At 44.2% G+C, this 7,329-nt stretch overlaps 1 pseudogene; it reads left to right on the forward strand.

Annotated features, from left to right (window-relative positions):
• Positions 1–5,024: 5,024 nt before the first annotated feature.
• LOC144806237 (uncharacterized) lies at positions 5,025–7,014 on the forward strand (annotated as a pseudogene).
• The last annotated feature ends 315 nt before the right edge of the window (positions 7,015–7,329 follow it).

Raw genomic sequence — 7,329 nt, forward strand, 5'->3', positions numbered from 1 at the left:
GATGCCGGATTCGAAAGTGGCGTTAATTGTGCGGCGTAGTTCGGGTGCAATGGTGGCGGCGACTCTGTGGAAGATGTGCAGCGGTCAAGGGTCCTTGGGAGCTCCTGAGTGAGAGCTCTTCATGGTCCTGGTGGTGTCTTCGATGGTGACCGTTGTTCAGGCGGTGATGGTGGGCTAGATGTCGTTGCTGAAGGGGAGGGTAGTTTCTGCAGTCCATTAGCTGAAGTTGTCATAGAGTGCCTTCATTTTCAGGTGGAAGTAGGAGCCGAGCTTGTTCCAGAGGCCCTGGGACAGTGTGATGTCCGTGGCTTCGCTGGAGGGTTTAGTGAACTGCTGGATGATGTTGAAGAGTTCCTTTAGGTTGCTGGCGTTGATGAGGATTTTGTTCCGGATGAAGGTCCTCTTGGTGGCTCATATGAGTTGGTGGTATTCTGTCATGGCTTGCTTGTAAGTGGTCTGGTCTGTGGTGAACCAGGCAGCCTTCAGGGGGCGTTGTCTGTTGGTGTGGCGGAGGGGTGCAAGTTTATCTGCGCAGCTGGTGATCCAACAGTGTAGTTCAGTGGCTGCATAGTTGGTATTTGTTGAGGCAGCGGGGGGGTTGAGGATGAGGGCGGAGTTGAGGTGCTCCTCTGTGACCTTGCTCCAGTTCCTCCAAGCTGGGCTTGGGTTGGCTTGTGTGCGGTGGTGCTGCTGAAAGAGAAGTGTATGCAGTGGTGATCTGTCCAGAGAGGTTGCAAAATGTGACTGAAGTGGAAGTTGGTCCCTCCTGCAAAGATGGGGTTGAGGGTGTGTCCAGCCTTTTGGGTGGGGGTGGTGATGAGCTGCTTCAGTCTGAGGTTGGTGAGGTTGTCCAGGAGGGCGGTGGAGTCGGGTACGCTGCGGTTATCGAGTTGGAAGTTCAGGACTCCGATTAGTATGTAGTCCATGGAAGCGATGGCCTGGGGTGCAATGAGGTCGGCAATGGTGGTGGTGAAAGGAGTACGAGGCCCAGGGGGTCTGTAAGCGAGGGTGCCACGTAGCATGGTACTGGGGCTGGTCAGGATCTGGAAGTGGAGGTGTTTGGTGTTGGAGAGGGAGTCGCTCGTGCTGGAGGTAGAGAGTCGGAGAGAGCTCTTGTGTGCGAGGGTGAGTCCTCCTCCAGGGCGGTGGGAGCGGTCCTTCCTCTGGATCTTGTATCGGTCGGGAATGGCAGTGGCGATGTTGGGGCATAGGTGGCGTTTGTCCAGGTTTCTGTGAAGAAGGCAACATCTGGCGAGAAGGTGTCGAGGAGGTCCCAGATCTCTACGGCGTGTCTGTGCAGGGCACGCACGTTGAGGAGGATGCACTTCAGGGCTCTGGTGGAACGGGCGTCTGGCGTGGGTACGGAGGCAGTGGGTGTGATGTGGATGGTGAAGGAATGTCGGCGGTGTTAGAATTAGCTGTGGGTGGTGTTTGGCGACGACAGCTGGCAGCTGTTGTGCCTTCCGAGATTGAGTGCGAGGAGGGCAGCTGGCGCGTAGCGGTGGAAGGTGGGAGATTCAGGGTCCCTGGTGCTGGTCGCGGTAGGGGCGCAGATGGGTGCAGATGGGCTTGCCTTTAGCGTGCCAGCGGCATGCCTGCTGCGCCCAAAAGCTATTAAATAGGGGAAGGGGGAAGGAAGTGCAGCTGGGAGTCGGGAGCGGGAAAAGAGGCGGGGAAGATCAGGGGCCAGAAAGCGTAGAGGCAGTAGAAGGCTGTGAGCAAGAAATGAGGAAACTCGAAATGAAGCAGAATAGGAAATAAGGCAAAAAAGGTGAGTTAAAGCTAATAAAGAACTGTTGAACTCTGCCAGTGTATTATCTTCATAACAGTTTTCTTCTTTGTGCCTCTTACTTTAGGGCTCTTATAAATACTAAGGTTTATCTGGCAAAACGTTCCGCCACATTTGGTCGTTGTAGCAGTGGCCAGCCACCCCATGTCCCCGCAAACCTCCCCCATCAATTTTTGAGATCCCACTAACCCTGGCACCCATCTGATGTAGCCACATTCCTCAAGGAATATGACTGTGGTGGGATCCTAGCGCAGGTCTAGTCCCTTCTCAGGTTGGGAAGCATTGGTCCCGGAGCACGCTTCCGTCCCTTGTTCACCAGCAGTCCCTTGACTGTCCACATAGTTGTTTCCTCTATTCCATGTGATTCTATCCTCCCCTCAGTCTGTTCATTCTTCGTCCTTCCTCTCTGGATCTGACTTCCACCTCTTTGCTTCCTCCCAGTCTACCCTTTCCTGTCCTGTTTGTCACCTCCAATGACACATTGGGTCTCTTTGAAGAAGAGTGGAAGATAGCCTCTATTTCCTTATTCCTCTGGTTTTCTAAAGTGTTTGTCTTTTCATATCCAATTTTAGTTTCCTTTCCCGTTATGCTGCTTTATTTTCCTTTTTCAGGTGTTGCAGTGTCTGGGTCCTGTTAAAGGAGTGTGACAAGTTCTGTGCCACCAGGCAAGTACTTATCTTCCACACAATTTGAAATGGTAAATTCCACTGAGCTAACTGGACACAGCCTCAGTCTACGGTGGTGATCGAGGGGAAGAGGTGTAACATTTGTTAGCTCAAACGTAGGTTACCCACAACATCGTAAACTCAATCCTCAGCAACACAATTCACAATAACACATAGTTTGGCCCATAGAAACTCTACAATGTAATCATAATCATAAGGTCCTCCGTATGAGCTAATAGGGACTCAGATAACTAGAGATGGAAAGCCACTCCTTCATGAGGACCTGTAATAAAGACGCGCCTAGCTAATAATATTCACACAATATTATTAAAATCATCAATAAGTAAGGACAAACACATGGAATAGTTATCAAGTTATCTTTCTCTAAACTTCAAGATTGAATGGTCAAAGCACAAACATGCACTAGAATAATTTAATAAAGGTCATTCTTTTGTATACAGGTAAATCACAGCACATCACAGCTCAGGCCAAATACATAGTCAAATAACACCTATTGGGGAAGGAAGAGAGAAAAAGAGAGAAAACACATTGCAAAATAGAATTTGCTATTTGGAACCATAGAAACGGTTGTAGATTCATCAGAACGAGGACACGAGATGGACCCAGTAGAACGCTAGAGCACAGAGTGCAATAGCCGGAGTCATAAATTCTTCAGCTGAAAGATTTTACCTGCTCAACTTCACCAGCGGGTAAAGTGCGGAGGTAATCAAGAGATGTCAGTTCAGGGAAAAATCAGAGTTCAGACCAACAGCATGTGAGGCCCAGGACTTGCAAGGGAAAATAGGAGCATGCTGCCCTTTTCCGAACGGGCAATTATACAGCCAAACGTTTTCAGTTCCTGCCAACAAAATAACTTTTACATAGTTTGCATGATTGCCATTTGTCAAAATCCATGGTGCAACCGTCGTGTGATCGTTCTCTAAACCAATTCATCCATAACCCATACGTAATACATTTGTTCAGTGTTCACTGTTCTTTAACCCCTACTGTAAGTCAAGGTGGGCATGTGCGCGCGGCCAGTGCCGTCCGAGCCACGCCTGTGATTGGAATGTCCAGCACCGCAGCGGAATTCGTGCAGCAGCCAAGGTGTTAAGAATGTGCAATATCACTTCCCTTCGGAAATAAGAAATACATTTGCAATTCGACGTGTCCACTCCACACTCTCTCTTCTGAGCTTTCAGCAAAGTCAATAGGGTTTTATTCTGACAGAAAGGATGTCCATTTTTAACTGTAGGACAGAAACTTCAGCGATAATACTCGTAGCTACAGTGCAATCAGGACAACATTTTTTGTCTATTCGAAGGAAATAATGAAAGACAAAATAAATGTTTAAGGCCTACAAGGAAAACCACAAAATCATTATTTTCTAAAGAAAAAAACTTACTGAATATTGAAAACAGTAAAGAACTAGAGATGCATAAGAAATAATATAAAAACACCATTTCATTATACATGTAAGCATAGCCTAATTACATTTCTTTGAGAAATGTGCAAGCACTTTCTCTCGGAATTGCATCTCAAAGAAAACATAAGCAGGACTCATTTTACTTGAGCATTTTCATAATCATATTTTGTGTTAACACTACAGACTGCATTATTACCTTTCACATTATTTTCATAGCACATTAGTAGGTTTCTCTCTCTGTCATGAATGAATTAATCTCAAACCAGTTTGTGACCCTTCTGCATGCTTTTACGATGCAGTTTTAAACTCACATGTTTCACGAGGCACACTGTTAGTCATGTTTCTTAAGTATGTATTATGTATAGTATCACACCCAAGGGTAAGGAATTGATCGAGCAAAACACTCTTAATAAAATAATCACGCTCCACCAGAGGCATTTAAAGCAGTGATTACAACAAGGCAGATTCCTTTGTTCAATGAAATGTCCCTTCATGGATCCCTGAAATAAGGAATAGAAGAGTCCTTTAAATGGGCAGGGGGGTACACAACATCTGATAATTCATTAAAGGAGGTACAAATACCTTACTATGATGCCAGTCGTCATCACAGAAAGAGTAAACTGTTGGTGTTGGATGCTTCTGAGAATCTGTGTCATGATGCATGTGTAACTTGTGCTTCTTGCTACAGTGTTCACTACTTTTGTTCTCACTGCATTGAGTTTCAGTGGTCCCAAGTTCCCTGTCTATGCAGTATCCGTGAACTGTTTTACCCTCTTGTAGTGCAACTCATTTGTAATTTCTAACTCTATTTTTAGAGGTCACTGAGGCAACAAAAAGAAAAAGAAGTGTCGCAATTTCGGAAACATTTTTAAAAAGGGATATTTTGAGGAAAGTAGAAACATTCTAGATCTCTAAAGAAGAAACGAGTTCTATGCACCAGGAATGGTGAGGAACTTGGCGCGGAAGAAACTGCTGAATGTGAAAGTGATTTATCAACTTTCTTACAATCATTATTTGTTGTCAAACCTTGAAGTACAATGACCAGGAACATTTACCAAGTGTCAGTTACTGGGATTGAATAACCTCTGAAATAATAACTGTACCCGCAAGTAAATTGAAAATCTACTGCAACTACTATATTTTCACTTAAAGGAAACATTTCACGATTGGTCAAGCAAAGAACATTGGCAACAACTGATCCTCACACAGAGCACAGTGTTGCAAATTCTGTCTTATGGTTTATGAGAAATGCCTTGGAGACCTAAGCCTCTCCCAGCAAATCAGTATCCGTAGACGTGATGTGACAGAAGTGTCAGGAAGGCTAATAACCTCAGTTTACACGAGCAAGCTTATGTCTCCGTCTCCTGTGATTCGGAGGAGAGAACACATTGTATTTTAAAAAATAACTGAAAATGTTCTTCTCAGATGTCATTACAGCAAAGACACTGGATTAACATCGACAATATAGAAAGATTTTTCCCACCAACTCTGTCTCTTGGGTTGATCTATGTTGTTTCCAAGTGTGCCAGACCTCCAAAGTTAATGGTGTACCTTTTTGGGCCTCACCGGAATAGGAAGCTTAAAAAAGGCCAGTGTTACACTACTGATAATTTGTGAACTACCCTAACATGTTTTAATCCCTGTTCATTACTTGTATAAAAAATTTACCTCACTTGTAAGTACTAATCCCCAAAGACCCTATCACTGCTTTTAATACTCCTAAATTAAATGCGATAAACTGCAGTCAGAATGAGCTTAATTCTAGTTGAGGAAATCCTTGTGGGCATTACTTGGAGAAAATGAAGCCATGAGGGGCATCTTAATAAAAATAAGGGGCCCCTCAGTGAAAGTTTATAAGACAAGTTATATAGGCTGGCTTCAAAGGTAAGAACATTGATCTCCAAATAAAAGCTATAATTAGTTAAATGCAAATGTGAAGAAGAGCTTTGGCAGCATAGTTTAGAAGTTAATGTTGAGTTTTAACATAAACAAGTACAGACTCCGGAATTAGATTCAGTCTTAAGATGGCATGTAGCCAGGAACAAACCCAACTTGGAGATACAAACAACTTGAATAAGAGCAATGAATGTGATACCAACTTTAGTTATCAATCCCACCTCACTAAACACAAGAAAACTCATACTGGACAAAAACCGTATCAGTGTCCTGAATGCCGGAAAGGCTTCAGTCGGAAAAGCAATCTCATTCAACATGTGAGAATCCACACTGGGCACAAACCTTATCAGTGCTCTAAGTGCCTGAAGTGCTTTAGTCAGAAAGACCATCTCATTCAACACGAGAGAACTCATACTGGGCTCAAACCGTATCAGTGTTCTGAATGATGGAAAAGCTTCAGTCAGAAATCTACTCTCTCACAACGTGCGGTAACTCACACCGAGCAAAAACATTATCAGTGCTCTGAATGCTGTAAAAGCTTCAATCGGAAATTTAGCCTTACTTTACATGAAAGGACCCACACGGGGCAAAAACCTTTTCAGTGCTCTGAATGCAGGGAAAGCTTCAGTCATAAATTTGGTCTCACTCGTCATGAAAGAACTCACACTGGACTAAAACCGTACCAGTGCTCTGAATGCCAGAAAAGCTTCAGTCAGAAATCTAGTCTCACTCAACATGAGAGAATTCACACTGGACTAAAACCATATAAGTGCTCAGAGTGCCAACAAAGCTTCAGTTGTAAGGCCAATCTCATTCAACACGAGAGAACTCATACTGGGCTTAAACCGTATCAGTGTTCTGAATGCTGGAAAAGCTTCAGCCAGAAATCTACTCTCTCACAACATGCGGTAACTCACACTGGGCAAAAACATTATCAGTGCTCTGAATGCTGTAAAAGCTTCAGCTGGAAATTCAGCCTTACTTTACATGAAAGGACCCACACGGGGCAAAAACCTTTTCAGTGCTCTGAATGCTGGAAAAGCTTCAGGCACAAATATGGTCTCACTTGTCATGAAAGAACTCACACTGGACTAAAACCGTATCAGTGCTCTGAATGCTGGAAAAGGTTCAGTCAGAAATCTGATCTCGCTCGTCATGAGAGAACTCACACTGGACTAAAACCGTACCAGTGCTCTGAATGCCAGAAAAGGTTCACATTGAGAAAAAAATCTCACTAGACATGAAAGAAATCACTCTAGGCAAAGACCTTATCAGTGCTCTGAATGCTAGAAAAGCTTCAGTCAGAAATCTGGTCTCACTCAACATGAGAATACTCACACTGGGCAAAACCTTGTCATTGGTCTAAATGCCAGGGAAGCATCTGCTGGAGACTCACTTTGATTCAACATGAGAAAATCCACAGGATAAAAAAATGTATCAGTGCTCTCAGTGTGACAAAAACTTCAGTTATAAAAGCAACCTCTCTACATGACAGAGACAATGTGGGAGAGTAAAAGGTGCTCTGAGGAGGAGCTTTCAGCATTGCAAAACCT

Source organism: Lissotriton helveticus, assembly GCF_964261635.1.
Source record: "Lissotriton helveticus chromosome 1_1 unlocalized genomic scaffold, aLisHel1.1 SUPER_1_unloc_55, whole genome shotgun sequence".
NCBI classification, from domain to species: domain Eukaryota; kingdom Metazoa; phylum Chordata; class Amphibia; order Caudata; family Salamandridae; genus Lissotriton; species Lissotriton helveticus.